General features: G+C 45.8%; 1 protein-coding gene across 1 annotated transcript in view; it reads left to right on the top strand.

The window, feature by feature from the left end:
- The first annotated feature begins 7,004 nt into the window (after nucleotides 1-7,004).
- KCNB2 (potassium voltage-gated channel subfamily B member 2) overlaps nucleotides 7,005-9,215 on the top strand; it is a 189,964-nt gene continuing 187,753 nt past the window's right edge. The window contains exon 1 of the mRNA XM_068186573.1: nucleotides 7,005-7,490. The gene's annotated coding sequence lies outside the window, so the exon portion shown is untranslated. The remainder of the gene's footprint in view (nucleotides 7,491-9,215) is intronic.

Raw genomic sequence — 9,215 nt, 5'->3', positions numbered from 1 at the left:
TCATACAGCTTAGGCTTGAAGGTGAAAAAACTTATCTGGACTCACTGTGAAAGTGTGTCCCAGGCAGGGCTCACCCTCCACCACTGAATTAATCTGCAACTTCTCCAGAAAGCTGGAATTTTTTTTAGCTGAGATGCTGCCATTAATCACTAGAAAAAGCAGGAGTCTTCATGAGCAGAAAAGCTCTGTTTTTCACATGGCTGTAAGAAAAACTACAGTTCTTTCCCAAAAAGAGTTTACAAATTGAAACCATTACCTGGCAACAACTTCATTATTGTTTGTCTTCAAGGAGGTTTCACTTGGGCTCAGTGTTCCATTTACACATCACAGCAGTACTCTCTTCCAGATATTATAAAGGATAAAAAGGCTGTAGGGAACTGTTAGGGTGAATGGTAAAGAAAAAGAAAAAAAGCAATTAGGTTGACTTATTACTCTATCAGATTTGTCTACAATCCCATATGAAGAAAACAAAACCTAACCAAAACAAAAAATCCCCAAGTTCATCTAATGCCTGAAAAATAGTTGAAAGCAATAGGAGGGTTTTTTTAGCTTGCTGGTTTTTTTGAGCTGCAAGCCAGGAGCAGAGCACAGTTCTATGCCATGTGTTGTTCACAGCTGGAGAAATATGGGCTTATTATTTGCACAGGATTTGCTGATGCTCTCAAGATATTTCATTAAAAGAGGAAATGTCCACAGGTTTTCTGTGTTCCAGTCCTGAGATTTAATCTCTAGGGAAAAAATTGAAAATGAAAAATAATGATGTGAATGAGAGCTTCAAGGCCTAACACTTCACTTGTGAATATAGTAAGTTATAAACAAATTCTCCACATGTAATTTATCATATTTAACTGCAGTACAAGTTTATCAGATGTGTTGACAACAGTTTCAGTCCCATCTCTTGGAAGTTTACTTCCCCCCTCCCATCCCAGTGTCAGCTGCCAAGGGCAGCACTAGGCTGCCTGAGCACAGCTCAGTGCCTGATACCTGCAGAACTGCCCAGCTCAGGGAAAGGCCCAAACTGCCTTTCAGGAAAATTCACTTCCCTGTAGATCCCCCAAGACCCTGTTAGAGATCAAGATATGGAGGAAGCTCTCTTCCCACATGCCTAGCCCAATCTCTCTCCTCAGACTATCTATCCTTTTCTATTCGGCTGCAGGAGAGTGCCCTTATAACTAGAAGCTTCATACCTCTCACAGTTTATCACAATCTCGTCCTCCTCTCTCTACAATTGGCCATCTTCCCATTGCAAAATCCTCTCCTCCTACATGTTACATTCTCCCTTACTAAGAAAGAGAGTATTTAGCTGGTTATTCTGAGCAGCTGTTGAACATCTCTTCTAGGCCTTGCTGTTTTCCTTCAGCTTTGACCTGTGCAGAAAAGATCTCCTGCTTATGCCTAAACTATTGTGACAGATGACTTTTAATTAATCTATCATTAAATCATTTTTGACATAGAGCAGAAATAATCCAAAACATAAAGTCTGAAAATTCTGACTCTCGTCTCACCAGACTAAGGGAAGGCAGAAAAATTTCTGCCTGGTACATAAACCCCGGGCAGGTACTGCAAAACTTCAAAGGAGCTTGGAAAGGATGTCTTCCCTAACAGCCCTCCTGGGAATGGAGACCCCCACTCGTGGGGCTCTGCCTCGACAGGGGTGGGGGAGAAGGTGTGCACTGTAGCAGTGAGAGACTGTGGAAGAGGCAGTGGTAGAGGAAGGCATGAAAGCCATCTTCTCACAGATGGTATTTAAGGAAACATATTTTTTCATTGCAGAGTTCAAAGTTAGCAGGCAACATTGGATCATCTAAACAAGCCTCATGCTAAATGTAGCTTTGGCTATAAGCATCCCCTATATAATACAACCAGCAAGTGCCAGCTCTTCGTAGTGACAGGATTGGGTTTTATTAGACTGCTCAGTTGCATCAACTTGGACCAAACTACTGCTACTTCTAGAAAGCAATAGCAGACCAAGTTTATATCTGGGATGCATCATCCCTGAGATTCATGAAAAAAGCTTAATTATTTCTCAGGTTATGATCTGGCATAGCACCTAAATAAGGGATCTCAATTTAAAGGTCTGTGAATAACACCAGATAACATTTTAATTGTCAGATATTAACATTCAGCTCATGCTAATAAAAATATAAAAACATGAAAATTACATTACCAAATATGGATTTTTAAAAAATAAAAATGCCAGCTGCAATAACTTACTACAGGAGGCTGAAAAAAAATTTCAACTTTGTGGAAATCATCACCATCTAATATTACACAAAGGAGAGCCCTACATCCTAGAACCCAAATGTTGCAGTGTGGAGCTCCAGGAGCCACTCAGCAGGCATTCTGTTTGCTTGCCATAAAACCCAACCAGTAAATCTTATCTTTTTGACTTCTGCATATGAGGAAATGCCTACATTTGAAATGTCAGTTTGTACAGCTCTAACTGTAGCAATTCAGCTTCAATCATAATGATATGCCTTTTTTTAGTTCAAGTTTCTGTTTGTGTTTTGTCATGTCTACAACTGATTGTAGCCCTGACACCAATTACTATTTTCTTGCGCAGATTTGTCCAGAATTAAAAAAAAACCCACAAAAAACCAAACCAAAAAAAAAAAAAAGACAAAAAAACCCCAGAACTCTCCCCCCCCCACAAAAAAAAACAAAAACAAAAACAAAAACAAACAAAAAAAACCCCCAAAAAATCCACCTAGAGAAGAAAGGAACAATGAACAATTTTTAAGAGCAGACAAAAAACTACCCTCAAACCCGTCCAAGTTACGGCTTGTTTGACCATGGCATATTTCCCATCATCTGTCCTTCCTGGCTATGCTCTCACTCATCTCTGTTGCTGGTTTTGGGATACCCAGCTCTGTAAGTTTACATGTAATGCACTAGAGAGGGAAAAACTGCCACTATTGTCCCTTCATGCAGCAGCATAGCATTCCTGGATGTGTCCACACAGCAGCCTTTAAACACTAGTGGGAATGCTGTCCCACTGCACTCTATGAAAGGACTGCAAACACTTCCAGGAGCCCCTCTAGAAACCAAAAAGAAGTGTCAGAGCAATCTATGGCAACAAGAATAGAAAACATATTATTTTGAGTTAGAGAAATATGATAAAGGAAACCAAAACTTGAATTAAAAAAGGGGAAAAAAGCAATACAAACCCCAACTACTCAATAGGAAGCATGCTATTTCAATAATCAGGAAGTCCCTAAGCCAGATGAGACTTGGTCTGAACTGTGGTGGGTTCTGCTACTGCCAGATGCTATTCTTAATGTGATTTATTTCAAGAGAATATTGGACTTGGCCAAGAAGCTGCCTTTGTTTGACTTGTTTTTTTTTGCAAGTCTTGAGTGATATAAAAGGCAAAGGGATGGGGTTCAATCTTGTCCTAGAACTTATTTTTGCAATTTGTTAGACACACTGCTGGGAAATTTCAAAACCATCTGACATTATATTTCGGCATTGCAATAACTGAAGTGATTACACGCAGGAAAATGATCAACCATTTATTTAGGCCAGCTTTGATGCTGATTAGAGCAGTCCTCCTGTTTTTGGTGCTTAATGTAATATCTGCTCCTACAAGTAAGGAATAGCCATTAAACCAGTCTGTAAGTAGATTATTCCCTTCTCCACAGGGAAGTGTCTCTGAGGCAGGGACTGACAGCCCTGTGTTGAGCTGAAATGGTGTCCTGCATTATAAACAGGGATTGGGAAGTCTTCAGAGCAAGTGGGTCAGGGCCAGCAGTCCTGGTTGTGCCTTCAGGGCCCTGACAAACATAAACCCATTCTTCTTCCTTCAAAAGCAAGCAAATGAGAGGGTCACATGTCTTCATTGGTATGGTCAAGATGGTCAGCAGCGGAGAAGACAAATATTTCTTGCAACATTTAGACTGTGAGTTTGAACGATCCTCCTGGTCATAGCAAGATTTAGCTATACTTTTCCACATGTCTGCCTATGTTTCTCCATCCATGCCTTCCTCTAAACAAGCATGTTTCCTCCTTCCTCTCACTGCTGGGAGCTATTTGGGAAGCAACGTCTCACAGAGACCTAGCAGGCTCATCTATGTAAATCGAGTGTTAAGTCAGAAGGAAGAGGCCCAGGATGTTTACAAGGATGGTCTTGATGGATGAAAGGTATTCTGCACAACACTGCTGTAATGAGGGGGAAAAATCCTGCAGCAGAATACTGGTAGAAAAGAGATTTCTCTTTCTCTCAAGCTGTTTCTTTCTTCCCCTTATCTGACCAACTGAGACTAAACTCCTCTAAAGGACATCTTTCCCACATGATCTGAAAGACACTGTTCGTCAGCATGGCCACATTTATTTCTGGTAACTAGAGAAAAAACAAAGGTTTCCCTTCAATATCCAAGCATGCTGGTAAGAGCAGAAGATGAGTGTTCATAAACATAAACGCCCCAAGCTAGAAAAGGAGTGAGCCAAGAACTGCTAGCATTTGTTTATAAAGGAAAATTGAATAACAAAGATGCAGTGATGTGAACATGAGTCTAGGCAGGATAATGTACCTCTATGTGCAAAAATAATTTCCCAGAACAAAATTACTTTTACTGTGGACTTATTAGCAAGATAAGAGCTTTTTATTCCAGAATAACTTCTTCTTGAAAGCAGATCAGTTGCTTATTCTGGAGCAGTGTCTATGCAGCATGCATACCATACAGTTCACTGTAGCCAATGAACTGCAGGAACTCACCTGTGAACTGCACTTTCTGTCAGTTTCCCCAATAAACAAGACTTATTAGTGTCTGGGGGTGTGTGTATGAGAGGGAGATAAGACAGTCTTCCTTTATCAAAAATGAAAAATCAAGTAATAAAATCTCAAGAAAACACAGTCTGCTTCAAAACCACTCACTGCATCATGAAAAGCAATAGAGAACTGGAGCTCCTCACAACCTATTATCTAACAAGAATCTTAAGGAATGAACTCCAGTTTCCTACAGCTCTGCCTCATGGGTTTTACTGAACTACAGTGGCTAAGAAGACAAATGCTTCAGTTAACCTTTCTCACTGATGTCACAGGTACATGCAGATTTTGAGGTATGTAACAGCACACAAACTCCTATTGTCACCTTTGCCATGCTCTGAGCACAAAGAGGTATGCAGTTAGCTTCTTCTTCTACCTGCCTTCTTTTTCTTAAACTTGTTGTAATTTAATTGTCTTTTGAGAGTTTTGCTCAGCTGAAACTGACTGGTGCATTCAAAAATTACTGGTGAGACATGTGGACATGTGTACACACAAGAAGTGGAACATATGAAATACATAGATAGCAACATTTCAGCTGGGGAGTAGCTGAGGAGATGAATGGGTTGCTATGGAGCTTTGTTTACCACATATAAGATATAGAAGAGAATTTCCCTCACTGACTATAAGGGTAAGACTAGGCTAAGCAGCATAGGCATGGATGGCTATGCAACAGATGTCCAGGTTTCAGACAAAGTACATTCTGCTGGAGCTTTTCATAGAAAACTAGCCTTGAACTCAGCACTGACTTGGACTACTGCTGTGGTTGCCATTCAGAAAACTTCTGCAGGTAGGCTGTGAGAAGGTGGGCAAACATTTAAAAAAATCCTACATTTATATATCCCCAAGACAGTGGGCAAGGAACTACATAAAATGGGTGAAAAATAGCACAGTAAATGAGCATTCAAAGTCTAACCTATTTTTTGGTGGGTTGTAATTAAAATCATGTTGGCAAATACTGCCCAATCTTTTTCTTGGATAGCTTTCAAAAGAATTAGGAGGTCTTTGAATTACAAAAAAAAAAAAAAAAAAAAAAAAAAAAAAAAAAAAAAAAAAGGAAGCTGGTAAAAGTTTTATTGGAAAGCCTTCATCCCAGCAGCAAAATGTGCAACAGTTAAGGCTGAATCTCAGAGCTATAGGATGAGATGAAGCCTGAGCAGCACAATTCAGAGGGCAAAGCTACAGATGAAGTGTTATGAAACCTGAGAAACAGAGAAGAGCTTGAAAAGGAAAAAAGCTTTCTAATCCAATACCTGAAATATAGTGGAGCACTAATGAATGAGGGAAAGAGACTTCCTCCCATTATCAGGAATGATGAAGGAAAAACAATGAAGAGCTGTAAAATACTATGGGAGGCAGCAGGACTAGCTGAAGTCTTGATTGCAGCCTGCTACCTTGCCAAGACTTGATGACAAAAATGCATTAGTCCCTGCCCCATGAAGGGTCCTGGCTCTCCAGGCACTGGAGCTCTGCTGTGGGGTTGAGCCTTCGGCAGGCCCTCAACATGTCAATAGCAAGGCTGGGCCGGCCAGGTCATCGGCTGGGTACAGTCCTGTACTGCGTGTTGTGTGTACGTGCCCTGCCCTGGCTGGGAAAGGAAAACTGGGAAGGGATGCTGTGGATGCACTCGAGCAGGAGAAGGTGCTGTGTGTATGGCAGGGGACAGTCCATGGAAGTGCGTGTGTATGTGAGGTGTGTTTGTGTTTATGTGCAAGCCTGCACATTCCCTGTCTGGGAGGACGATGTGCGGGGAGGTCTGAGAGGTGCGGTCATCCCATACGTAGGAAGGTTAACGTGGATTCACACGTGTGTGAGAGGGGAATCCCCGGCCCGGATGGTGCCCTTACGGCGGGTTGTGCGTGTGCGTGTGTGTACATCCCCTGCCTGGGGGGTCAGTGTGGGCTGTGTGTGTAAGTGCATATGCACGAGTGCGTGTCTGTGAGTGTGTGTGTGTGAGTGTGCGAGGGAGTGAGTGCGTGCGTGCACCCCGCCTGTGGCACTGGTGCGGTGTCTGCGCGTGGCTGATGTCTCTGTGTGCGAGCGGGCATCCCCAGCCGGGGCAGGGTGCGGGGTGATGTGCCCCTTTTGTCTGGGGGCAGCGGGGGAGGGGGCTGCGCGCCCCGCCCGGGGTAGAGCCGGCTGCGTGCGGGTGCGCGCAGCCCCAGCGCGGGCCGGGAGCGCGGAGCGTGCGCGGGGGCGGGCGCGGCGCTCGGGAGCGCGGCCGGGCGGGGGGCGGGGGGCGCCCCGCGTGCCCCGGCCGGGAGCGGCCGTGCCCCCCCGCCCCGCCGCTGCCGCCGCCGCCGCCGCGCACAGCCGCAGACACGGGCGGCCGCGCCGGCAGCCGGCGGCTCGCATGCAGCCGGGGATTACAGCGGGGCGAGGGCAGCGAGGGCTCGACTCTTATCCCCCCTCGCCCCCCCTCCATCCTCCGCCCGACACCCCAGCCGCTCGCCGGGCGGCTGCTCCGCCGGCTTTTCATCTCCGGGGGTAGGAGGGAGATGCCTTTGCCGCGGTTTTTCCACCCCCAGCCCTCTCCGTGCAGGGAGAGGCGGTGATGTGGAGCAGGGAATGTAGAGGAAAACCCTCCCCGGGAAGGAGCGACCAAAACAAATCCCTCGCCGTGGCTTTGGCGGCCGCGCAGTGCCCGGGGAAGCCCGAGCAGCCCCTGCCAGCGCTGGGGAATCCCTCCTGCAGCCCCCGGCGGCGCCCCGAGCGCCCGCGGAGCAAGGTAAGCAGGAGGGCATCCCTCTTCCGCCGAGGGCTGCCTCTCGCTTTTATTTGTATTTATTTGAGAGCCCGAGTCATCCCCAGCTCCCGCCCTGACGGGACTGTCAGGGGAGGCGAGAGCTGCCTGCTGGCCGGGGGCGCCCGGGCCGGCCGGGAGCGCGGCGCTCCCGCGGGGAGCCCCGGGGTGCCCCGGGCGCTGCGCAGCGGCGGCCCCGGCGCGGGGAGCGCCCCTGGGGAGGGGGCATGATCGGCGGGGTGGGACGGACGCCGGGTGTTCTCCCCGGCTGCCTGGATCGGTCTGAGGCAGGATAATAGAACCCTCACCCGGGAGCGCTTTGGAAACCGTGGCTTGTATTTTTGTTCCTTCAGAGCTGCTAAAGGGAGGGAGGGAATGACATTTCGTAGTATTCTGCCTCCTGCCGTGGGTGAGATCCACCGATAAAAGCTCGTCATTTGTTTCCGATGCTCTAATAGTGCTTGTGGAAACCTGATGATACAAAACCTCAGCCTTCTCGGTAGCTGTCGTTGGAATTATCCCATCTACCCGGGGACTGAAAAATCTCCTCTATAGAAGAAAATACATGTAGCATTGTGGTAGTCTAAAGTACCCTGTCATATATGCTTTCTGTAGGTAGGTAGCATGCTGGCCCCTGGATTAAAAAACGTAAATGCCATTATGAATAGGCATATTCATTGGCTACGTGGCTTCTACAAACCATTCAGTGTGTTTCTTCTATCAGAATTTCACTGCCTGGATGAAGGTAGACCTTTGTTTATACCCTATGTACTGTCCATATTTAGAGTAGGGTTTGGACTTTATTCAATTCAAGTTACATAATGATTAAGATACAATAGGCAGTTATATATGCAGCTTCTTGGACATTTTAATCCAGTGCACAAAAGACTGACTCTAGCAACACTGCCAAAATTGTCACTTTTTCTATGTTTGTGTAAGAAAGGAAGTGTCCATAGCATCAGGTGGAGACAACGTTCCTTAGCAAATACATAGTCATCAAGATATTGCTATTTAAAGGACACCTAAGTGAAGGATTTCAGTGACCCTGTCCTGTAGCTCTGAGGAGGTGCCAGGGCTGGTTTAGAAGAGGTAGAATAGCAGTGAGACTAGGCAGACTTGGGAGGGGGAAAAGCCTGTCTGGTAACATTTTCCATTAAAAACACCTAGAGTTCAAGTTTGCTTAGCTGGTGAGCCTGTCCAACTTAGAGCAGAGCTAGCACCAAGCCTTAGAGGCTGGGCAAGGTCTGCAAAACGGAACATTCCACCAAGCCTGGGACACGATCCTCCAGGGAGTTTTAGTAGAAACTTTCAGGGGAGCAGGGTCAGTGAGTACATGCCACTTACGGGATTTGTTTGTTCTCTGATCACCAAGATGTGCTAGCAAAACTCTGGAGTCTTTCCCAGAGAGATAAGATGCAGTACAGGAAAAAATAGTTGTTTCTGGTTCTTAGCACCTCTGTCTATTCGGTTCAAACAGCTGATAAATCTGATACAACTGATAAACTCTCACTTTGTTCAGCATTAGTGGAACTTGCAGCTGGCTTGTTGTATTTTTTTTTTCCAAAGAGTGCTTCTGCAGGCAGCTCTTACCACAGCATTCAAATTTCTCTTGCCTCCTTTCTCAGCTGGATGCTGTTGCTGGAGCTCAGCAGGTTGCCCTCACTCAGACGTATGCATAAAGTAAAACATCTTCAGCTCGAGATGAGGGAG

This window comes from Anomalospiza imberbis, chromosome 1 (genome assembly GCF_031753505.1).
Source record: "Anomalospiza imberbis isolate Cuckoo-Finch-1a 21T00152 chromosome 1, ASM3175350v1, whole genome shotgun sequence".
Classification (NCBI taxonomy): Eukaryota; Metazoa; Chordata; class Aves; order Passeriformes; family Viduidae; genus Anomalospiza; species Anomalospiza imberbis.
Note: the sequence above shows the minus strand (reverse complement) of the source record. Positions and strands in the feature narration are given on the sequence as shown.